The sequence below is a fragment of the Monodelphis domestica genome, chromosome 1, assembly GCF_027887165.1.
Source record: "Monodelphis domestica isolate mMonDom1 chromosome 1, mMonDom1.pri, whole genome shotgun sequence".
NCBI classification, from domain to species: domain Eukaryota; kingdom Metazoa; phylum Chordata; class Mammalia; order Didelphimorphia; family Didelphidae; genus Monodelphis; species Monodelphis domestica.
In genome coordinates, this window is record NC_077227.1 from 465928556 (window position 1) to 465955480 (window position 26925).

At 36.3% G+C, this 26925-nt stretch overlaps 1 protein-coding gene across 1 annotated transcript in view; it reads right to left on the reverse strand.

Annotated features, from left to right (window-relative positions):
* The window catches only part of MED27 (mediator complex subunit 27), a 276923-nt gene that overhangs the window by 120834 nt on the left and 129164 nt on the right, over positions 1-26925 (reverse strand). The gene's annotated exons all lie outside the window — the stretch shown is intronic.

A 26925-nucleotide genomic window follows, 5' to 3' on the forward strand; every position in this document is an offset into this window, starting at 1 on the left:
TGTAATCAAGAAAGCCTCAAAGTTCACAAATGAATTAACATTTACTGGGGCTGAGTATACCTGGAAGACATGAGGACATGTGTAAAAAAATTTTTTTAACCCTTACCTTCTGTCTTAGAATCAATACTGTATATTGGTTCCAAGACAGAAGAGTTATAAGGGCTAGGCAATCCGGGTTACGTGACTTGTCCAGAGTCATACAGCTATGATATGTCTGAGGTTAAATTTGAACTCAAGACCTTCCCTCTCTGGTCCTGGCTCTATATTCATTGAGCCATCATCTAGCTGCTCCTGAAGACATGTCTAATTTAAAGTAACATATGCCTTCTTGAATATCTCCAAACTTATAAAAAAAGTTACATGGGGGTGAAGTTAGATATACAACCAAGAAATATCAAGGTCTCCAAGCATGAGATACCCACTCTAAAAACAAAATGAGATATGCTACAGTTTAATGGATGTAACTACAACTCGGGTTCAGTTTAAAATACAGAGAACCTCCATTCATTCTGGAGGGTAATTTGGAATTATGCCCAAAGGGCTATAAAACAATGCATACCCTTTGATCCAGTAATACCACTACTTGGTCTATATCTCAAAGAGATTTTTTAAAATGTGAAAGGACCTGCTTATACAAAAATATTTACAGTTGCTCTTTTTGTGGTGGCAAAGAATTGGAAACTAAAGGGATGATCCTCAATTGGGGAATGGCTGAACAATGTATGACATTATTGTGTGGAGAGAAAAGAAATAAATAAAAATATATCAGTTCATGTAGATCTTTCCAGCTCTTTTTCTCAGGGTGGGCTTCCATTATAGACCCCATGAGTTAAGAGGCTTCTTATCTCAAGAAAGCAAACTATTAGGATATCCTACCTCCTTCTCTCTGACTTTTAGGAGCCAGGAGTCCTTCCTGAGGACATGGCTACCTCTTCATATTCCCCTCCAATCCAATATGGAAAATCATAATGAAGTACACAGCTATATAACTTATTGCTTTCCAATTGGGCACACTTTCGCACTTAGATTGTAAGTTTGGCCCCCCTGACCATGGGGGTATTGGACAGAGGGGGTAAAAGTCTTGCGTCAGGAATCTATAAAATGCTTGTTTCTACACTCATGTATTGGGCATTGTCATTAGGACATGCCCCCTTACTCATGAGTAAGAATAAAAACTGCATCTTCTACTATCCACTATCTGACTCCAGGTTTGTAATTATAATTTGGATGGATGGTCATTTTATTTCATCCCACACATTCTGATGGTGATGGAATACTATTGTGCTGTAAGGAATGATGAACAGAATGGTTTAGAAAGAGCTGGAAAGACCTACATGAACTGATGCAGAATGAAATAAGCAGAACCAGGAAAACATTGTACATAGTAACAGCAATATTGTGGAATGATCAAATGTGATAGACTTAGCTATTCTCAGTAATACAATGATCCAGAACAATTCTGAGGGACTTATGAAAAAGAATGCTGTCCACCTCCAGAGAAAAAACTGTTGGAGTAGGAATGCAGATGAAAGCATACAATTTTTCATCTGTTTATTTGGGTATGTGTTTGGGGTTTTTCATTTTATAAGACTATTCACTTAAGGGGTCAGCTGGGTAGCTCAGTGGATTGAGAGCCAGGCCTAGAGACGGGAGGTCCCCGGTTCAAATCTGGCCTCAGACACTTCCCAGCTGTGTGACCCTGGGCAAGTCACTTGACCCCCATTGCCTAGCCCTTACCACTCTTCTGCCTTGGAGCCAATACATAGTATTGACTCCAAGACGGAAGGTAAGGGTTTAAAAAAAAAAAGACTATTCACTTATAAAAATTAATAATATGGAAATGTTTTGTTTGATAATACATGTATAACCCAAATCGAATTACTTACCAGCTCTGGGAAGGGGGAAGGAAGCAATTTGCATCATATAACTTTGGAAAATGTGGAAATTTTGTTACATGTAATTGGCAATAAGTAAATAAATAAAAGTTAAAAGAACATAATAAAATAAAATACAGAGAAGCTGTGTCATACCACCATTTCTTCTATATATAGTTTCCCTATAAATTATGGAACTTCTCTTGTAACACTGAAGGGATGAGGAAACACAGAAACAAATACACACAAACATAGTGGACAATGCATAGTATCACATAATGTGGAGATTTTCATGAGTTAAAAACCTCATAATGATGAAACAAAGCCAAACACAGAATCATCCTCAACAAATGAGACTACAGTGAATCATAGGCTAAATGAGTCAACAATGCAATGATATTAAAATAATTTTAACTTTTAGCAGTTATATTATTAAGTAAGATTGCTTAAAGGGTAAAGAGATTTCTATTCTGAAGATCAATGAGGCATCAATATGATTAATAATGACAAAGAACACAGATAAGAACAGAAAAGGGGCCAGTTTAGAAAATAAGACCTCTAAGAATAGGAGTATAAATTGAATTTGTTCTAGTAAAAACAATTTGTTATCCATAAACATGCATGCTGACTTAGAAATGAAGAAGGGCCAATTATTCTCAGTCACTCAGACAAAGCATGACAGAAGAATTAAAGATAGAAACACTAAGGTTAAATATTAAAACTTTACCACAAAAAGAATAATATACTAGATGAGAAAAGACATTGACAGGAGGATATAGCATAAATAGGTATTCAGTATCAAAACCAAATACATGTCTAATTAGGACTGGAATAATTCTTGCTGTTGTTGGAGAGAAGGGGACTGAATGGGAGAGGGCACCCTTTGGAAGTCTCTTCCAATGTAGATGAATCTAGGAAAATCAAGGAGTTTAAATCACAGACTCTAATTTCTAGTCTATGGACAGGTGTCAATAAGATTTCTGTCATTATCTTTATATAAAAAGCTCATCAGAACTAGTGTTACAACAGGCTGCATGAGCTTATTATTATAAAGGCAAGAAAGCACCCATTATTGAAAAACAAAGTTCTAAGAAAAAGTCCAGAAGGTGGCTTGGGTAACAACACACATCTTAACTATGAAATAAGATTTTTTCCCACCACAGTTTAAAGATTCATCGGCACTTTCAACCTTAGTTGAAAAAGATCTCCTCCTTTGGTAAACTCAAAACAGTGTAACAAATTCTATCATTAAATCTAATAATTTAAGCTTGATTAGAATGAGTCAGAACCTGTATGAAAATAACTTTTTTCTAAGTGTTCTGAGAAAGGAGGGTGAAGGAAAGAAAAGGGTAGAATACTACTGTTTCCTTCCAATTTCAGTGTAAATAATGATTGCTCATTGGCCTCACTGTGTCTTGATGGCTAATGAAGGTGGCAGAACATGACAGAAGTTTTGCCTTTATTAGCTAGCCGAGAAATTTCAGTTCTTAGGGAAGCTATTCTTTTTTTTTCTACTCACACCTAATATAGTAAGACCCACTAATGTCCACTGGGACCCAAATATTGTGATGATAAAAGGCCTTCTGACCTTTTTTATCTCTGCATTTGTTAGCAAGTTGGCAACAAAGCCTGTTACCTATACTATTACTTACTCCATGGCAAGGAGAAAGTACTTAAGAGAATCAATTCACATCTTGAAATAAAATTGATTGACCCAATAATTAACTTCCAAGTGTTTCCAAATTTAAAATTTACCAAAAAAAATCCCATGGGGAATCACTGAATTTTGAGGCCAGAAAAGGATTTGGAGTTCATCTTGAAAAGGGGCTATTAACCTGGCATCCATGAACATGTTTAAAACATATATATACACACATATATGTGCATATATATATGCTGATAATTATACTTCAATTTAATTGATTTTCTTTGTGATCCTAAGTACTTTACTTTAAGCTTTATTTTTTTTTTATTTAAAACCCTTACCTTCTGTCTTGGAGTCAATACTGTGTATTGGCAGAAGAGTGGTAAGGGCTAGGCAATGGGGGTTAAGTGACTTGCCCAGGGTCACACAGCTGGGAAGTGTCTGAGGCCAGATTTGAACCTAGGTCTGGCTCTTAATCCACTAAGCCACCCAGCTGCCCCCATAAGCTTTATTTTTTAAAACATTATTCTGAGGAGTCCATAGGCTTTACCAACATGCAAAAGGGGTCTATGACACAAAAAAAGAACCTCTGTTCTGGTACCATTTACTTGTTTCTAAGGATAAGAAAATGAGTCCCAGAAAGGTTGGATAACGTCAAGTCACACAACAAATTATAAGCAAGGTCTGTTCTTTTGTTGTTCAGAGCTTTCTCTTTCATGCTATCAAGATTGTAGGTGAGAGTCTCCTAAATACTGTCAGTCGATATACATTATTATTTGATACCTAGAACAGAATCAAGTGTTTAGATTCTTTTTTAAATGATTTAGAACATTTATTAGGAATAGTGGTTAAATCAGGTTAGAAATTACCTTGAACAATGAGAATTCACTATTGTCCTAGGGTACATAATACTTTAAACATTCTCACTTTTCAAATAGTAAATTCATGTCACAATTTAAATGGACTAGTATTGATCAAGAAGGTTTTAAAATGTCTGTTAGATCCATTTTCAAATATAAATTTGGAGGAAGTATCAATTTGAAACTGATGAAGCTTGAAAAGTCCTTAAATTTTATCAATGTTCATAATTCAAATCAATCTAGGTAAAGAGCTACAACCACACAGCCAACTTTGAGAGCATCAATTTTTTTTTTCCCTAGGACAGTCTAGGCTCACAATAATAACCCTGATAATCAACAGCCTTTCCTTGTGTGAATAGAAAAGGCTACCTGAAGTGTATGTAGAAAGATAGTTTCATTATATCTGGATTTCAACTAACTGGTTAATGATTTTCATTCTGCAGATGTGGATGACATTTCAGCATTGATTCTGACACATTTGATTCATCTATTTTGGTTCATGAGAAAGTTTTCCATCTAGGAATAAAACTTCTAAAAACTGAACATATTTCTAAAGCTATACTGCAAAAACCAGTAAAATATTGAAACCTAATGTTCAACCACACAGTTTTCTAACCATACATCATTTTCTGTTTGTGCCCTACCCAACTGTTTCAAAGTTCATTTTTACAGTGTTCGGGGATAATAGCAATCGTATCAGTCATAGAAGCTATGTCCAGTCAATTTCTTCAGAGAGCAAATGGAATTTTTCCAAATAGATTAACTTTTAGTGTAGAGAACAAGGACCCCCTGAGGTTAGTATTTCTGAAACGAAATGGCTAGGAATTAAGTTTAGATAATTTCAAGGGATATTTTTCAAGTGTGACTGGCTCAAAATGGGAGGCCCTGCCATTTTAAACATGAAATTTTTAAAAGCCCCCAGATGCAGCTAGCTGAGGAAGAAGTCAGGATGGAGACCATCAAGTGTTCTATATCATAGCAAAAGCATTTATGATGGCAATAGCTGCAAGGTATGAGATGCAATAACTACCATCACATCTCATTCATCTGGAACCAGTCAGAAAGGAATGGCTCAAAAATAAGAGAATTTTCCAGATAACTGAAGTTTTTCCCTTTAAACACCCAAACTGTTTATATTTTAAAATTTAAACACTTTTGATAGTTTTCCTCAAACATAATACCTATTTTCCTGTCTTCTTAAGCAGATTATGCCAAATACAACCTAAGTTTTTTGTGATAACTAAGTATGATCATTATAAATGTCAAGAATTGTTTTATTATATACTGTCATACAATATGCAAGTGAGCTATTGAGATATGAAGGGCTGTTTAATTCCATACTGCTGCAGCTCTTCTGTCTCTCCCTTCAAAGTCCTAATGTCAATCATCCTTACTCTTCAACCCTTTTCTGATTTGTTTCTTTTAATCTGCTGTCATGTAGGAGGGGGAAAGGGGGTGGGCAAAGGTGTTAGAATAGTTATAAACTAAGAATAAATAGACATGGAGAGGGAAGGGAAAAAAAACCAAGAATATATTAAGTGCTTACTACGTGGTAGGCACTATTTAAGTACTTTACAAATATTCTCTCTTTCCAGAATCTTGGGAGGTAAATGTTATTTTTACTCTCCATTTTACACCTGAGAAAACTTAGATAGGGGGGCATGTAAGTGATTTGTCAGCTAATAAGTGTCTAAATCTGGATTTGAACTCAAATCTTCCTATCTCCAAACCAGTGTCATCTAATTGGTTCTTATGGAGTAAAATACATTTTTGTGACAGCTATTTTGGCCTTTGCCACTTAATTACTATATCCTGGCTACATGCTAAATAGTTAACATTGTGGTTGTTAGAATAGTGAGTGACCCCTGGATAAAAGAAGTATTCCTAAAGTATTTAATGGTGGTCCAGGCCTCCATGATTTAGGTTTTTGGAATCAGAGGAAAACACAAAGTAAAACTACTCAACTGTCCATGATACTAATACCCTCAACAAGGTAGGACAATGAAAGTATCTTTCTCCAGAAAAAAAAAAAATCCTTTTTATGACACTACCTTTATTTACCAGAAAGGCTAAACACGAAAAGGCCACATATTTACAAAGGTTGTGTGAACCAAATCTTGAGGTCTCATTTCAAACAAGGGAACAGGCTAAAGATTCAGAAGTTTGTGAGCATGGGAAATAAAAAGAGAAAAGAATCTGGAGTCTTTATTTTTACATATATATAGCTACCTTTCTTTCTTTATCAGGCTTTGGATCAAGGACCTATAATTCCTATAAGGTGATAAGTCTGTTTTAGAAAGTGGAAAGCATAATATTTAAGCACAGGGGATCAAATTGGTCTGCTTTGATGAAGTCCTTTTCAATACAAGGACATATTAACTATATTTCAAGCCTTCCCATGGTACTATGCTAATGAATGTTCAATGTTAAAACTGAAATACAGCAACCCTTCCAGCAATTCCATATTGAGCCTTTATTTTAACCTCATTGTATTACAAGAACAGTATTTTTCAAAGTAAAAGCCAAAACCCCCTAATACTAAATATGTTGGTCACATATATACAGTGGGCTGTCTGGTTTGTTTCTCTGTCTCCTCCATACAGTGAGATCTAATGAAGGGGGAGGGGAGATAAGCATAGGTAAAAGGGGTGGGGAGGGTAGAGTTCAGATCTCTTGATCTTTTCTTTTGCAAAGAAATTATTCATGAAGATCTTTCCTGGGCCTTCCCAAATGGTCAGATTTAAGCAATTGCTTAAAGTGCTGTTTTTAACTGAAGAACACATTATTCATAAACCCTACAGCCCAGGAAACACTTACTTGGTAACTGGTAATTTTTATCTGATCAATGACTTCATTGCACTGAAACACCACAATGGAATATACTTTCAGCATGAAATAACATTAAGTGCATTCCTCCTATAAACAATAGGAGTTGGTTAATGATCACTTTACAGTCTACATTTCACCCTGAATATATATATATATATATATACATATATATATATGTATATATATATATTCAAATGTGGTTTAGTCAAGCTTATTTGAATTGGTTTGAGGGTCCAAAATAGACTATGAATCTTCCTGTAATAGGTTAATGGATCAATTTATTTAATTCAAATTTGTTCTTTTCAAACTGAAATGCCACTAAAGACATTGAGAGCAATCAGCTCAATACCACTAGCAAGGAAGCAATGATGGATCTTTTGATTTGACGTAGGCCCTCCTTGGCCATCTGGATCTTGGTGCTGAGTAAACCCTTATACTAGAGTTTGTCACAACTATTAAAAGTAAGCTTAATGCAAACTTGCCCTGGTCTCTTTCATGAAAATATATACACACAAACATGTGTCTATAAGTATATGCAAATCAATATATATACAGAAATACATGTGTATATATGTACATATCTATAAAAATACCTTTAAATATATACTTAAATATCTATATACACACATCTAAGGAAGTATATACATACAAGTACATGTATGTATATATACCTATAAATACTTATACACACAATTCAGACTTGAAGTAGTATCTGTATGCTTATAGATTGAAAATCAGTGACGTATCCAAACCCATTCATTAGCGTCCTATTTGTATTTCTACTGACAAATCTATAGCATTTAGGTGTACACATATACTTCCTCAGATTGTTCTATTTCACTTTTGTAGGGAAGAAGAAAACTGTTATGCTGTAATGTTTCTGATCTAGCACTACAAGTAGCTCTGGGCAAAAGAGGTTTACAATTCTAATAGGATGATACCTCAGTAAACTGTAAACTCCCAAATAATATCAAGAGGAGGTTCACAGGAGAACACTGTACAAAATAACAGCAATACAGTACAATGATCGCCTGTGAAAGACTTGGCTACTCTGATGAATACAACGATCCAAGACAATTCCAAAGCCCTCATGATGAAAAATGCTATCCATATCCAAAGAAAGAATTGATGAACTTTGCAAAGCGAAGTAAATTTTTTTCACTTACTGTATCTTTCTTGTGTTGGGGGGAGGGGTTTTATTAATATGGTAATATGTTTTATATGACTTCCTATGTATAATTAGCATCATATTGCTTGCCATCTCAATGGGTGGGAGGGGGAACTTGGAATTTGGAACTCAAAATTTTAAACGAATGTTAAAAATAAAGTATTTCAATTTTTTTAATTAAGAAAAAGACTAACAAGGAGTCAGCCCTGAGGGTTAAAGTAGGCCCAGGCTAAGGACATTCCCAATATATTTGAGTAAAACTATAAAGTTGCATATGATTGAATGATAATTTTTTGAAAAGTTAACTATTCTTTCCCATTTAAACAAGAAAAAAAATTATGTTGGAAAAATTCTACCATACTAGGTTTTTTAAAACCACTTCCTGTCTTAGAATCAATATTAAGTATAGGTCTCAAGACAAAAGAGTGGCACAGGTTAGACAACAGGAATTAAGTGACTTGTCCAGGGTTTCCCGGCCAGGAAGTGTCAATGTACTTTCCCAAGTCTATCAGAGTACTGAACTCTCAAAATCTCTGCTATAAAAAAGATCTCTGGTCATTGTTCTAGAGAAAAGTATGACATTGTGAAAAAGGCAAGAGATTGGATGCCAGATTTTTGTTCTGCTTCTGGCCCCCAACTAGCTGTATTATCTTTGGCAATTGCCTAAAGTTTCCTTTTCTTCATCCAAAAGATGGGCATAATTTTAAAATGCTATACTCAATTCATGTGACTGTCCTAAAGATACAGTAAAGTGTGGACAACTAGCTTAGCACAGTGAATAGAGTGCCAGGCCTGGAGTCAGGTAGTCCTGGGTTCAAATCTGACCTCAGACATTTCCTAGGTATGAAACCCTGGGCAAATCACTTAACCCTTACCACTCTTCTGCTTTAGAATTGGTATTAATTCTAAGACAGAAGGTAACAGTTAAAAAAAAATTAGTAGGGTAGAAATTGCCAACATAGATACTTAGTCTCAATTCTAAGACAGAAGGTAAATTTCTTTTTAAACATACAATAAGCAATAGAATTGAAAATACTTTGAAAACTATAAAGTACAAAACAAATGAAGGTATTAGTCTGTAGCACTGTTAGTGGAAACAAATGCAAAATTATGAGTGATTATTTCACCAGGAAAAGGCATAAATATGCCCTTGCCTTAAAAATAACAAAATCAGGAATAATTGGCCATATCTGTTTTGTTCTGACAACAAAACTACAAATCAGCTTCCTAAGAGGACAGGCATACATTTATGAATGAAAGCCACCCTGTTTTGAGAGGGTGGGAACAGAGAAGGTAAAGGACCTATATCCAAATAGGGAAGTGATACTGAAGAAAAGTGGCATATATAAAGAATAAAAAAAAAGTTAACAATATGTAAGCTTCATTATTAACAGAGAACAAAAGTGCTACAGGGTACATTCTTAACTCCTCCAGAGTCTTATCAGGAAAGCAGTAAACAGCTACATTCACTGGAATTAAAGGAATGAGCATTAAGAAAAATCAGTTTCCTCTGTGCCCAGATTTAGCAAGGTTTTAAAAGGAAATTTCACTTTTAACCTAGAAAGATAGAGACTTCTCATACTTCTATACTAGTATTAAGGTTGCCAACAGTTTCTCTTGCTATTTCATACCTATAATTCTACTGAAAAAAAAGCAGTAATGGGGTTCGTTCTAATTAAGTTGGAGAAATTTTAACTACAGTAATGTTTCAGGGTCATAAGAAAATGAAGCAGGGATGGGAGTGCAGGGTGGGGGAGAAAAGGACATATATCTCATTAACAAAAACTTAAGGGTTAATAAGGAACTGACATTTACCAAACAAGTGCCTAGAAATATAGATGGGGCAAATGTAAATTCAAAACACTGTTTTAAACCACCATACAAATAAATCTTAATATACTGGAGTCTCTATGCCAATTTTCTATTACAAATTATATTAAATCGGAATATGATCCAATATAAAGTAAAACCTCAATTATTGAAAAAGTTAGGCACAGGAAACAATGTATTCTTGCTAACAAGATTGCAGCAAAACCTTTTTTGTCTCATTCCTTGTTTTGGTAAGCTTTTCAATGTTTTCCTGTTCAAGTGAAAATAGACAGAAGAATCATTCTTGGAGGATCCTATAGTAGTGTCATACTGGGTCATCATTAACATCAGTTCTCACAGAAGACAACTATAGATACAGTGATAAGAGATTCAGAGGTTGGAGGCTAAGAGATCATCAAATTATCAAATCCAAATTTTTTGTTTTACAGTAGCCGTAAAGGCCAAAAGAAGAAATGACTTGGCTACGGTCATAGAGCCAAATTAACAGAACTCAAGACTTCTAATCTAGGCTTCTTTTCCTTTGAACATACACTAGCTCTAAAACTTGACCCCAGAAATTCAATTATTTCTGTCTCCCACCACTACTCAAGTACAATGTCTCACTCTAATGTTTTTACTTTGTGTGAAGGTAATTCTGGGTTTTTGAAGGCTATGCAAGCCTCTATTTTGCTACAAAGAAATAAAAAATGATTCTATTAAAAAAAAACAACTGTGTGTGTGCTTTACAAGGGCCTGCCACATGAAATATTATGGGAGATTCTGAGCCTCAAATGCTTGAAATGCTGGTTTTGATTAAAGTCTCTCCCCTTATCTCTTTAATTGTAGATTTCTAGTAAGGGGGTAGGGGGCAGAGGAAAGGAGTTGGGATGGGAGAAGAGCACAGATAAAGATATATACAGCATAAATGTGTATTTAATATACATTCACACACCTACATACATAGTGTACTAGCATTTGGTAGGATCCAGAAAGGTTTCATGCAGAATATGGATGAGGTCCAAAATGGAATCCAAATGGAAGAGGGGATTACCTGCAGATGATGCGAAGCCCCCTGTTGTTTCTGTTTGTTTGGGGCATTAAAATGATAGCATTTGGCCCTGGAATACTGCAGAGACTACTAAATGAGACCTTTGACTATTCAAGAATTTATAAACTATTCATACAGGAAAAACTAACTGGATGAAGAATGGCTATTGTTTAAACTAAGATATGCAGATGGATCAATCCATAGGACTATATACACTACATATAAATACTATGTATAAAGATCTGAAGCCCAGAATTTGATAGGAAGAGGTGTGCATACTGGGTTGCCTTTGCAAAATTAAAGTTTTAAAAATTATTTTAGTCAACATTCTTTTAGTGATGCTGTTCAGCTGTGAGTCATGACATATACTACAGTCTATGAAGAATTGAAATTAAAGCTAGGTTTGAGCTGGCTGTAGCATATTGCAAACTGGGAATTACAGAGAAGTAGTATAAAAAATGTAATCAGATAAATGCATACTCTATTGGTAGCATGCAATATCAAGAGAAATCAGGGAATGATCTCAGCAAATTAGATAGACCTTCTGTGGTGTATTTACAGGAAGACATAGATAAAAATAATACAGAATGAGTAGAAAATGATGGGGTACAATCTGCATCAATGGAGGAAATGACCACACTGATGAGAGCACAGCTCCCTTGCAGTACCTGGGTCTGCCACTTCCAGGACTGGTTGAGAAGTAGATATTCTTTTCTAGGACAAAGTCAGGAGCCAAATGTAAAATGAAGGAGGACAGAAACAAATGTTAGGCACTGTTCTATTAGGTTACTCCAAAGAACATTAAAGTATATTAGGTTACAGCGATAGTTTAATGGGATTACCCTCAGCTTCATGAGTGCTAGTACTGTAACTAAATGTGGAGAACACTACATGTTACCCCTCATTGAATCTTCCATTACTGAAAACAGAAGTCACCAAATTGATTGAAAACCAATCTTGAGCTTCATGGCCAGGCAGCAGAGACATCAAGCAAAAAAAGCAAAACAAAAAACCTTACCATCAAAGCCTCTTTTCTCCACCATTAGAATGTAACTTAACTAGCACTTAGCCCATCACTTTTTTTTTAAACAATCTGTAAATAGAGATTGTTTACGGTAATTATGGAAATAACTGCCTAAAATTGTTCACCCAAACAGCAAATGTACGCAGCAACAAATTGAACTGGTTCCTCCAATAGTCTATAATGCTATTTATTATCTAATCAGCAAAGAGTGAAAAACAGATCATTAGAGTTTAAGGAGACTATAATTATGAAAAGAGACCTTCTTTTCTGCTCTTGCAAACTATGATCACAACATAGTTATTTCAAGATCCAACTTACAGGAATCTCACTTAAATAGGAAAAGACTAATTGGGACACTAGTAGCAGCTGTACTGCTTTGATGTCGGTTATAAGGATGGACTCGAGTAGAATTCTTTATGCCCTATCAGGCCAGGGACCCAAGAAGGTTTAACCCTTCCGGAGTAGCTTGCATTTCTGATTATATCTAGGCGTAACATATGAAAATTTGTGCTAACTTAGAGTACTGCCTATTTTAATATTTCACAATGATAAACAAACGCTAACATGCCCCTGGGTTACTAGACAATACAGTAGCAGAATTTTCATTCTGATTTGGCAGTAGCACCTTAGTTAGATAAGACTGCTTAATATCTTCTATACCAGAAATAAGAATGGATGGGGAACCAAGAGACCTGGGATCTACTCCCCAATCCATCACTAACACATCATGTGAGTTAATGGCATAGCCAGGTGTGTTGGCTGAGTTACTCTCTTCTTTGGGGACTCAATTTCTTCAACAGTGATGTAAAGGGATTGGTTTGGATAATCTCAAAAAACACTTCTTGCCAAAAATTCTACAATTCTAATACTAAAGATTAGTTTTATTTATCTGGCCCCCATCCATCCAGAATCTCTGGTTGCTTTGTGCCATTTTGCTCTGTAAGTTAGTCTGCTCACAGCTAGTGACATATAAAAGAAGGAACAATGAAAGTGGCATCGCAAGATCCAGATTCTGCTCTCAGCTCTGCCACTTGCACAATACTGGGTAAGTCATGTAACCTCTCTGGGTCTCAATTTTCTCATCTATAAAAAGACAATAGTTTTTGCATTGCCTCCCTCACAGATTTGTGCTAGTATCACAAAATCTCACAGATATGAAATTCTTAATATTTAATAATTTTGAGAAAATCCTACTCCAATGAATGGAAGTGACCCCAGGTTCTCAAATGCTACGCCAACAAAAAGTAAGTTCTGGCAGGGTCTACCAAGAGAGAAATGATTCAGGTATAGCCCTGGCAACAGAGCATGACTGCTTTCTATGGACCAGCCTATTTAATTACTAAAAGTCTCATTTGGCCACTTGGTAATGAATTCTTTGGAGATGGCAACTCATTAAACATTTTATTGGTATGTGGCATGGTTTAGCATGTATGTATATACTGCTACCCCCAAATGTTTCCAAATTAATTAGTTTGATATCCATTTAAATAATAAATTGTGATGAGGCTTTACATACCAAGATTCTTCTAAATTCAATGGAGTAGTTATAGTGGAACATTCATATCCTTCTTTTATAGATGAGGAAACTAAGGCTAGTCCATTGTCACAAAACTACTGAAATCAAAACTTGAACAAGTTCCTGAATTCAGTGTTCTTTTTTTCTTTTTAAACCCTCACTTTCAGTCCTATTAACAACTCTAAGACAGAAGGGCAAGGACTAGGCAATTTGGGTTGTAACTTGGCCAGGGTCACACAACCAGAAAGTGTCTGAGGTTATATTTGAACACAGGTCCTTAGGCCTGGTGCACTATCTACTAAACCACCTTGGTGACCCTCAAAAGTTCTTTCTAAAGTTGTTCATCCCAAATCTAAGTAAAAGCAGCCCTTTCTCTCATCTCTATCATTTTAAAGACCAAAACTAACACAAAAGGTTATCTATTATTATATGGGTTAGCAATTGTGATGCCTAGTAACTTAAATCTAAAGCACCTCTTCAGTCACAGATAAGCAGCTCACACTTACTGATAATTAAGGAAGCTAAGCCAAGTTAGACAAAAAAATGCATTCTTTCCTTTTAGGTAAGTGGTACAGTAGATAAGAACACTAGACTTGGCATCAGGTAGACCTGAATTAAAATTCTACTCAGATACTTACTGGCTCAGTGACCCAGGACAAACTACTCTCTCCTGTTGTCTACTTATCTGCAAAATGGGAGTGATGACAACACCTACTTCAAATGATTACTTACATACAGAATTCTGCGGACTCCAAAGCATTATATTATAGAGATCTATACAGGGGTCTCTCTGAGGGTCCACTGTCTACCTCTGTCTAGGTGGGACAATTCAGTCAAATAATGGAGATGAGAAACACTACATGTTCAGACCCACGTATGCAGGCATCATACACAGTGCTCTGTCATAGTACCATGATTCGTTTATTATATAGGTTTTCAGGTACACACACATAATCAATTCTCTATGTATGTGACATTCTATAGTTTGATTGGATATTATCAAATCACCTAAACAACACTCTTTTTTCCATTTCAATAAGTTTATTTAGTCAATTTAGAACATTATTCCTTGGTTACAATAATCACATTATTTCCCTCCTTCCCCTCCACCCACTCTTCCCCTGCAGCCAACACACAATTTCATTGGGTATTACTTGTGTCCTTGATCAGAACCCATTTCCAAGTTGTTGTTTACACTAGCATGTACATTTAGAGTCTACATCCCCAACAATATGCCTTCAACCCATGTATTCAAGCAGTTGTTTTTCTTTGGTGTTTTTACTCCCACAGTGTTTCCTCTGTATGTGGATAGTGCTTTTTCTCATAGGTTCCTCCATTACATTTGATTGTACCACAGTGTGTCAGTCTCTATGTACAGTGTTTTCCTGGTTCTGTTCTCACTCTGTATCAATTCCTGGAGGTTGTTCCAGTCCCCATGGAATTCCTCCACTTTATTATTCCTTTGAGCACAATAGTATTCCATCACCAACATATACCACAATTTGTTCAACCATTCCCCAATTGAAGGGCATCCCCTCATTTTCCAATTTTTTTGCCACCACAAAGAGAGCAACTATGAACATTCTTGTACATGTCTTTTTCCTTATTATCCCTTTGGGGTACAAACCCATCAGTGCTATGGCTGGATCAAAGGGCAGACAGTCTTTTAGCGCCCTTTGGGCATAGTTCCAAATTGCCCTCCAGAATGGTTGGATCAATTCACAACTCCACCAGCAATGAATTAGTGTCCCCACTTTGCCACGTCCCCTCCAGCATTTATTACTTTCCATAGCTGTCATGTTAGCCAATCTGCTAGGTGTGAGGTGATACCTCAGAGTTGTTTTGATTTGCATCTCTCTGATTATAAGAGATTTAGCACACTTTTTCATGTGCTTATTAATAGTTTTGATTTCTTTAACTGAAAATTGCCTATTCATGTCCCTTGCCCATTTTTCAATTGAAGAATGGCTTGATTTTTTGTACAAGTGGTTTAGCTCTTTATAAATTTGAGTAATTAGACCTTTGTCAGAGGTTTTTGTAATGAAGATTGTTTCCCAACTTGTTGCTTCCCTTCTAATTTTGGATGCATTAGTTTTGTTTGTACAAAAACTTTTTAATTTGATGTAATCAAAATTACTGATTTTACATTTTGTGATTTTTTTTAGCTCTTGCTTGGTTTTAAAGTCTTTCCCAAAGATCTGACAAGTATACTATTCTGTGTTCGCCTAATTTGCTTATAGTTTCCTTCTTTATATTCAGGTCATTCACCCATTCTGAGTTTATCTTGGTGTAGGGTATGAGGTGTTGATCTAAACCTAATCTCTCCCATACTGTCTTCCAATTTTCCCAGCAGTTTTTTTTTTTTATCAAAAAGTGGGTTTTGGTCCCCAAAACTGAGATCTTTGGGTTTATCATAGAATGTCCTGCTGAAGTCATTTACCCCAAGTCTATTCCACTGATCCTCCTTTCTGTCTCTTAGCCAATACCAAATTATTTTGATAACCTCTGCTTTATAGTATAGTTTGAGATCTGGGACTTCAAATCCTCCTTCTTTTGCATTTTTTTTTCATGATTTCCCTGGATATCCTTGATCTTTTGTTCCTCCAAATGAACTTTGTTGTGGGTTTTTCTAATTCAGTAAAAAAAATTTTTGGTATTTCAATGGGTATGGCACTAAATAAGTAAATTAATTTGGGTAGGATTGTCATTTTTATTATGTTAGCTCGTCCCACCCATGAGCAATCAATGTTTTTCCAATTGTTTAGATCTAGTTTTAATTGTGTGGAGAGTGTTTTGTAGTTGTGTTCATATAGTTCCTGTATTTGTCTTGGCAGATAGATTTCTAAGTATTTTATATTGTCTAGGGTAATTTTAAATGGAATTTTTCTTTCTCATTCTTGCTGCTGAGATGGATTGGAGTAAACAACACTCTTGTGATGTTACAACAACAAAGAATTCTGTAATCATTTACTAAGTTTCTACAACACTCTGGGATATATGTGAATAATGTGAATAGAGTCATTTGTAGGTTAGCACCCCTTGACCTGCTGAGAGGATCACTGTGCTTTTGATCAGCTTTCCCTATCAATCACAATTGTTTAGGAGATGAATAATAAAAATCTTTGTAGATACAAAGTTAACAAAGGTATAAAGTTAAAAGGTGACTTAAAGCAGACCAGATTTGGGGTTTTCCTCAATTTACAAGTTCTGTTTTTCTCATGTTACTTTGAAATGTCTAGCAACGCTGCCTGGTTTCTGTTCATCAACAAATTCATTAGATTGTAATAACTGTAAGGAAAGATTTATTATGGTGCTCAAGCATTTGTCCAATGTTTATTGTAGGGCCTTAGAGCATATCTTGTGTTTGAGAAAGGAGGGGTTATAGGCAATAATCGTTGGGCATTAATTCTGTAATTGCAATCATTTTGGGGTAATAATCTAGGGGGATTAAAGTGGTATATGTATATATATATATATACACATGCACACATGCACATATACACACACATACACACATACACACATACATACATACATGCATGCATACATACATATATATTGATCCTAAAAGTATTTGCTCTTATATTATTTCTCCTGTATTGGGAAGAGATCAATAATCATAACAAGTCTATTAGTGAAGAAAGTTGGAGAAAGAAGTCACAGAAGTGGGTTGGCAGGGGCTTTTGTTCTTGGGGGGCTGCTTTGCAGCTTCCGGCTTCCCACTATAACCATGTCAGCCAGTGGGGAGACTGTTGGCTCCCCACACTATATAAATCCTAGATATTGTTACTATTGTTGTCAATGTTGTTCCCAGTCCAAGGATCCATCCCTTTCATTATAATACTACTGACTTTGAAAATCTCTCTGTTAATCATTAAGTGAAAAATTCAAACTCCCACCTAGCCATATCCTCCCAATCCTGTGTTTCATTCAAACCTTATTCCCTACCTCCCAGGTCCTGATTCCTTATCCACATCTCCCTCAACTTACTCCAAACCAAACCCAATTTGTCCTTTTCTCTATGCCCTCTAAAATTTTTGCTCCATTGGCAACAAATTTGCTTTCATTTTAAATCTTCTCCTTTTCCACTCCTTACGTCTTCTAACTCTGAGACCTAGCTCCCTCGTGATGTCACAATCTATCATTTCCACTGGCTACATTTTCACTCATTACCAGAAGAATCCCTGATTCCTCTATCATCCTCTATCATTACCATCACTTGGTAAATTATCTTCCTTTGACCTCCACGCAATCTACATCTACCACACAATCAAAATCCTGTTAGCTGTTTTAAATGAAATTCCAGGACACTCTCCTTCCTTCCTCAAAAAGTTAATTACCTGGCTCACAATCTTTATGTTCCCAACCCTTAGGAGTTGTAGGAGACTCCAACATACACCCTTACATCACAGTTTTTCAACTTCCTATGAGCTACTCCTTCACCCTACCTCAGGCCATATACAAAGATGATCATACCCTTGACCTTGCCAACATCCACAAATGTAACATTTCCATGTTCATAAACTCCCTTCTCTGATCACAATCTATCCGCTCTCCCCAGAGATACCCTGCTCTTGCTCACACTAAGATCTCTGATCCCTTGACTCCTTGGTCAAAAAACAATAAACAAATTAGATGGTTCCTAAATTCAGAACATGAATACTAAATTTTTTAAATGGTTTCTGAATTACAATTATATGCAAAATTTATCATGGACTACAGCTTTCTGGAAAATTAAAAAAACAAAAACATGAAAATGGTAACTTTTTTTTTTTTAAGTATAAGAAGAGGGGAGAGGGGGGTAAGTGAGAGAAAACTGAAAATTGTTGGCTTACCAGAGTCTCACAATGGCTAACTAGACTGACTGAGGCTAAGAAACTAAAGGGTTTATTAAGTATCTACTTTTAGACTGGGCACATTTCCTCTTCATCCAAAATGTGGTTTAGAACAATCAGCAAAAGACTCTGGTAATTAAGAGATTCTGGTGCCTTGCAAACTCAGAGCTGGCAGTGGCTAACTCTTTACCCACACAGCATATTACTTCAGGTGTCTGCACTTTGCCTTTACATAAAACAAATAGGATCTTAGGGCAGTAGGGAAAAGTAAGGGGACAAAATAATACATCACTCTTCACTAATCCTGAGAATCTGACAGCAGGTAGTTATCCTTTCCAATTAGTTCTTGAAAATAAGGGCACTATATTTAATCATCTTGTGCCATCATTCAACTCTTCACTTGGTGATCACTTGGTTTTGATTACTGAGTAGAAAAGCAGTATAAAAACATTATTCTATCTAGTCCCACTAAAGAGGGGTATAGGAGTGACAGACAGTTTAACCTTTTCACTACTGCTAAGTAGAGATTAGATTTCAAAGAAAATATTCTGGCCATTTGGGGAGTCTTAGAAAGCTATTTCCATACAACAGTCATATTTTCTATCATTATTCTGAAAAAAATCAGCACACTATAGGGCACAGATTAAATCCCAACATTTTTTGTTTTATAGAAATAAACTTAGCATAACCATTTTATAAGGCTCCTAAATATAAAAAGACTCACCGCCAAGTCGTTCAAAATCGATCATTTTTAAAAATACTGTATTTTGTTCTCTTGGTTCTGTTTATTTCACTTTTTATCAGTTCATATAAGTCCATCCCCAATTTTTCTGAAACCACTCCTATCATTATTTATTATAGTACAAATAGCATCCACAGTATTATAATATCATTTCATCAAGAACTTCATATATCATAATTTGTTTAGCCATTTCCTAATTGATAGGCACTTTATCAGTTTCCAATTCTTTGCTACTACAAAAAGAACTGCTATAAAATTTTTATACATGTCGGTCCTTTTCCTCTTTGTTTTGATCTCTTTGAGATGCAGCTCAAATAGTGATGTTATTGTATTATACTCAAGAGACAAAAATGAGACCAAAAAAATACCCTCCCTTCCATGGACCTTATATAAGGAAAAACAATATGTATATTCTAAATAAAATAGAAAACATGTACAAACTAATTTCTAGTGGGTTGGGAGGGCTAGCAATTAGGAGAGTGAGAGAGGTATCAAAAAAGGCTTTCCATACATGTTAGCAAAAATTCTGAGCTCAGAATAAAGCCAGAGATTCTAAAAGACAAATGAGAAAGGAATGCATTCCAAGCATGGAGAAAGGCCTGCAAATGGGAAGCAATGGAGATGAGATGAAATCTAATGCATATGGAGCCAAATGAAAAAGAGCCAAAGAAGAGACAATGAAGGCTCCAAATAATCCACACTTCTTTTGGCCCTAGGTTTCGACTATTTTTTAAAGTTTCCTCTGTTGGAAATATGAAGACAAAAATGGTGTGTCCCTGTCCTTTCCTCAAGGCACATACATTCTACCATGGAAGAGACAAACACAAATAAGTATATGTAAGAGTAAGTGAGAGAAAATTACTTTTGAAGGAAGACACTGACATCATTCTTCATTCTCTTTCTTTTCACTCCAATCTTTGAAGAAGAGGTGATGCTTTTGCCAAGGCTGGCTACTATATATACACACTCCTGTCCATTCTCTTCTTCTGCAACAGGTTGCCTCATCTCTCTCACACTAATTTTCAATCTCTCCTTATGTGCAGTTTCCTTCTCTGACACCTTCAAACACATCTATATCTTCTCATCCAAAAAAATATTCACTAGAACATTCAAATTGTCACCCTCTATTTCTCCTCTCTTTCACAGTCAAGCTCCTAAGAAAAACTTTTCACTCATTGTCTCTACTTCTTCTCTAATTTTAAAAAACCCTTTGTGAAATGGCTTACAATTGTATCACTTACCCTCTATTTATTATCAGTGTTCTCTTAACTGCTAAATTTCATGATCTTTTCTCAGTCCTAACGATGTCCTTTCTGAAGCATTTGATACTTGTGGCCACTCTGTCCTCCTGGATATTATCTCCTCTCTGTTATTTTTGTGATGCTATTCTCTCCAGATTCTCCTTCTACTTGTTTGTCCTCCCTCTCAGTCTCCTTTGCTCATTCATTATCCTTACCATGCCCTCTATTGTGGTTGTACTCAAAGGCTATCTTGATTTCTCTCGTGTTCTCTCTCTGCCCTCACTCAACAGCTCTCATGGGTTTAACCATCATCTCTAGGCAAAGATGATTCCCAAATCTAAAATTCCAGCACTAGTCATTCTCTGTCCTGACCTAAAATATCAACATCAACAACTAACTGCCTAATGAACATTTCAAGTTGGATTTCCCACACACACCTCAAACTCAACATATCTATCACTGTAGTCATCACTGAGGGTATCAATTCTCATGAAGAAAAGGCTCGCCATCTCCTTCATTCCCAACACAAACCACTAACCAAATGTCACTAAAAGACAGGTAGCCCAAGATCCCTGCAAAGAGTAGTGCCACCCCAACTTGACCTTGCTTTCAGTCCAGCCTTGGCAACTATCATCAAGAGGCAAAGCATCCCTTCCACAATAAGAACCTGCTATATCTACCACCATCAACACTAACTGCGGACCAATTACTAGTGACAGAATAGTCAAGTCAACCTAACTGAAGTAGCAAGGATGCCTGAGAGAGTAACAGGAGTTGATATGTGCCAGGCATCTTTGACCATATTTCAGATTCTGATGAAGATAGACTAGAGCTTTGAGCCCAACACATATGGGAAGAGTAGTTTGCCCCAGACCACTACTCTTACTTCCAGTTTGGCCTTTGTAGTCAATAAAAAGGAGGCATGTGTTCCCTGCCACCATCAACACAAAACACTGACCAACTGTCACAAAGAGGTAGATAAACCCAAGAACCCTGGGGGGAGCAGTAATCCCCTAGACTGGTTCTGTTCTACCCTGGCCCCCTTGGCCATGGACAACAAAAGCCATGTGGTGGAAATGTGACCTGGTACCTTCTTTTGAAGGTGCTATATATAGCCTCCACCTCCTCAGGAGTCAGTAACTAAAGACCAGAAAAGAAAGTTCTTACTACCAAAGTCTTTGGCACTGACAAACAGATCAAGCACAGAAACTAATATCATTTTATTAATGGGAATAACATTTAAAAAGATGCATTACTATCTAGTTTGCTACTGAAACATAAGGACCACAGGGGTCTTTCCACCAGATTTATAGCTGAAACTTCTCAAAGGTGTTGTCTACCCTGTTACAATCAATTAATCAACAAATATTTATTCAATGCTTGCTGCATGCCAGTGCGAGCATCTTGAGAGCAAGGTCTTTCTATCTGTATCCCTAAAACTTAGCACGATGATTTTGCACACAGCAGGTGTTTAATAAATGCTCATTCATTCCTAAATCCCAACTCAATATCTTCCCCCTCCCCCCTTTCCCCCCAAGAATTTCCTTGTTTCTGTCAAAGGCATCACCAACTTGGGCTTTATACATGATTATTGACTCTCTTTCCTTCAAATATTCAAACATTTACTGCCCTTGCCCTCCCTGTCTCCAGTCTCTCACTTCTCCAGGCCATCCCTCACACAACTGCCAAAGTGATTTTTCTAAAGTACAAGTCTAGTATAATTAGGAGCAAATATAAAGATTTAATGGAATGTAAATTACTTGGGACAAACAATTTTGATGTGTTTTCTTTCTGTAACAGCAATAGCCATGCTCAATTACTTCTACAGAGAGCAGGCTAACTGAGAACTTCTGATCTGAACTAGAAGAAACCATATGAACTGGTTTCCCCCACCTTTAGTTAGTTCTCAGTAGAGTGCTAGTCATCTGGCCATAGGCACATTTCACTACTCACTTTTGTAGTGTTTTTAGGAAGGGATATATGCAAAGGCTGGAGCTCTTAAAAAAGGACATTTCAATAACTGTTAAGAGATACCAAAACAGCTTTTGGTGCAGGGGAAATCAAGCACTTCAAAGACCATCAAAGCCCACTATGCAACAGGATCAATTGTACTAAAAAGGAAAGAAAAGTGTAAACAAAAATGAAAAACAATGCCAAGAACTAGTAGTGAGGCAAAAACAACTTGTTTAATAGTCAGAAAACAAGCAAGGAGACTTTTAAAAAGATTTGACAGGTGGGGATGGGGAAGAAAAGAAAAGCATTGCTATAGACTCCTCTAAGTGGAGTGTAAACTTTTTGAACTTGGAAGAACAAGAGAATAAGATTTGGGCATCTTCATCAGGCAGTAAAATATTCACTCCCCCCAAAATATCTGGGGGATATTTTCCACTGGGTGTGAATTCTTATCTTCATTAAGGGAAAGATAAGCTCTGATAAATATAATGATATACTAAGAAAGAGAATTGTTCCAGAATTGGAGAAATTCCCAAATGGAAACAGAATACTTTAAAAATAGGCTTCTACTAAGTCGTATGACATGAAAAATTAACCATTAACAAATTTATCCAAAGGCTTAGGAACTGGCTTGATTTAAATCTCATTCAAAACTTACGAGGCTGGGACAGCTGGATGATTCAGGGGATAGAGAGCCAGGTCTGTTGTAGGAAGACCTGGGCTTAAATCTAGCTTCAGACACTTCCTAGCTGTGTGACCTGGGCAAGTTACTTCACCCCAGTTGCCTAGTTCTTGCCACTCTTTTGCCTTAGAACCAATACTTAGTATCAATTCTATGACAGAAGGTAAGGGTTTTTTTTTTTTATTAAGATAAAAATGTATGGGGTACACTAAACCAAGACTAGACCTGGGAAAAGGGATGGCTTTTTAAAGGAATGCTGAATATACACCGTGAAAACAGTGTAGTTTCATAATAAGGAAATTAAAGAATATATGCCAAAATACTGAGAATTCAGTGCAAAACTATATAAACAACTGATTATAGTATACAAGTTCATATTATATTTATATACAAGTATATATATGTGTGTGTGTTTTTTAAAGACGTAAAAGTTATACGGTTTAAATTAAATACTCTTTATTATTTTTTTTGTCCTATTTAACATGCATACTATTTTATCTTTCCAATCCTAATAAGCAGATAGGTGACAGTGTTAACAACATTGGGCCTGGAGTTAGGATGACCTGAGTTCAAATGTGGTTTCGGATACTTATTAGCTATGAGACCTAGGCAGGTCAACCTCTTCCTGTCTCAGTTTCCCAAATGTAAAATGGGGATAATAAATAATAGCACCCACCTCCTAAGGTTGTTGAGAGGACCAAATGAGAATATATTTATAAAGCACTGAACATAGTACCTAGCACTTAATAAATAAATACTTAATTTCTTCCCTACTTCCTATTATAAATGACTCTCATTCCTGTACTCTTTGATCCAAGTCTCCCTTGCTTCAAGCTGGATGTTCTATGCCCTGAGCCACTCCTGTGAAGGGGTTGTCTCTAAGCAAGTTGCCAGTCTATATCTAAGGTTTGTATGATTCTATGAGTAATAAAACTGATCAGAGACTCCCCCAAATTCTTACTTCCTCAACTGTTACTTACCAAAAGAGCCAAAATAAATGGCCCCATTACTGGCACAAATCTTGTATTAGATATACAATATAATACACATAATAGATGTTAAATAAATATTTGACAAATGTGAAGATTGGATTTGATTATCTCCTAATTATAACAATGAAGGTACTTAGCTCTTCTTTGACAGTAAAGATAAAATTATAATCCCCTATCTATTTTTAGATTTTAATCCCCAAAGTGTTAATTCAGTATTTAAAGTAGATCTACCCATTTTAACCACAAAAGGTGTGAACACCCATTTCATATATTGAGTGGGAGATCTGTGACCCACCTGTGAAAGAATGGGCAGTCCTGAAGAGGAGTCTCTGCTGTGATTGGTAGATGTAAAATTTAGGGGAGGTGACACAAGAGAAAAAGGTCTTTAAATAGAGGAAACAGAGGTACATGGAGGAATCAATAGATAGACATGAATCAAGAATGAAGAAGAGTCACTAGGAGGAGAGACTGGAAGACAGACACTTGAGGAGAGACTAGAAGAAAGACACTCAGACTTGGAGTGAAGACACTTGGCTGTGGAACTAGACCCCTAGAAGAACTTGTGCAGGAGACCTCAGATTGCTTTCCTATTAGAAGGTCACCATGGTAAGAGTAAAGGCTGACTTAGTTTCCTTGCCCTTTTGGGAGGTGTAAACCTCTGAGAAAGGCCCATCGTCTTGAGACTCCTTTTCCCTGATTAGGGCCTTAGAATTTCTACCTGACTCAGAGGAAGCTGGAGTTTTCTCTCTCTCCTCTTTTATCTCTTCCTTAATATCTTCCCTCTATTGTAAAATAAACTACCATAAATTCCATTTTACTACATGTTAGTAATTCATTTTGGTATTTAGAAATTAAATCCTTGGCAACCACAAATTAATTATCCAGTCAAAACATAAAAAATCTAACACAAAGGAGTAAGAAAATACAAAATCTGAATTAGACAGTAATTGAGAAATTGACTCCATTCTACATTTAAAAAACGCTCCTTCAACAATTCAATAAGTCCTTATTAAGTGCCTGCTAGGTCCTAGGCATCATAGTAAGCACTGGGGGTATGGAGACAAAAATAAGCAATCTCTGTACTCAAGAAGCTCACATACTTTCTTTCTTTTTTTCCCCTTTAATTGGGGGGTGGGGTGGAGTAGGGATGAGAGGTGGATGAGGACAGGGAGGAAACAACTGGAATTCAGATAAGTATGTATGAAAAGTAAATGAGCTAATATATAATGGGGAGGTCATACCAGCAACTAGGGGAGGAGATGAGGAGAAGACTCTTGTAGGAAGAGTTAACCCTTGGGTTGAGCTTTGAAGGAAGCCAAGGAGAAGAGGGAATGCATTTCAGGCAGAAGAACCCATACAGGGAACAATAAGTAGGAGTGTTGGGTTGGAATATTGACTATGTGAAAGAGAGGAATGGATAATAAGCCTGAAAAGAGAAACCAGATGCAGGGCTTTAAAGTTTCACCTATGACCATGAAGCACATACAAGTAGAAAGTCCCTACCTTCAAGGAATTCATAGTTTAATAGTTGAAGATAATACATAAAAGAATCAAAGGTTTGGAGAGGGGTGGACCAAAGTAGAGAAAGTCCAGAGTATAATCCTATAGCCTGGAAAGGAAAGTCATCAGAGATTGGTCTGGGTGCCCTCCAAACCTTTCAAATAACTGAAGATAGCTATTATTCTCCAGTCCTTGTCTCTTCATGTTTTTTTCTGCTTCTGGCTAAATAATTCCAGTTAACATGATTTTGAGTCCCTTTCCTTACCTTGGTTACTACTTTGGACGCAGCTGGATGGCACAATGTACCTTGAGGCAAGAAGATCTGAGTTTAAATAAGGCCTCAGTCACTTACTAGCTATGTAGTCATTACTTTATACGTATTTTGTGTGTTTTTACTTATGTGCATGTACAAGTCATATTGCTCAAGCATAATGTAAGTTCTTTGAGGGTAGGGCCTATTGCTTCATTTCTAAAATGTGGTGTTCAGAGCTAAACACACTAGTCTAAATGTAATGGAACTAGGAGAGAAAACAATGAGACTATCTCTGCCCTATAACTGAACATTATACATCTATTATCCATCCCAGTCCTAGTTCATACTTGTTTTTTTGGTTGCCACATCAAAGTAATTTACTCATTTATAATCCACTAAGAGTCAGTGAGAACCAACTTTAGAGCCAAATGTTAAATTTTTAGGGTGAGCATTTTTATACTAGGATTATTTTTACTTTTTCTTAAAAATGCTTATGTCTTATTTCCTCTATTACATTTTATGATTCCCAGCATCCCCAGTGTGTTAATAATGGCCAAAACATAGGCACTAACTTGACACCACAACAAAGCAATGCTAAGGATTATGAAAGAAGATATTCTTCTGTAAAAAAAAAAAATGAACAGGACTTAGCATCATTTGTTGTAGTCATTAAGAAATGGAAACAAGGCCTAAAACCATTAGCTGGGAGATGGCTAAATATGTTGTACATGTATTATAATGACTGAAATTCTTGAGGCAGCATTTCTTAATTTTAAATTAATTTATTAATCAACTGCTCAAAACAACATAACCTGGCACAGAAGGGGGCAGCTGGATAGCTCAGTGGATTGAGGGCCAGGTCTAGAAACAGGAGGTCCTAGGTTTAAATGTGGCCTCAGATACTTTCTAGCTGTGTGACCCTGGGCAAGTCACTTAACCCCCACTGCCTAGCCC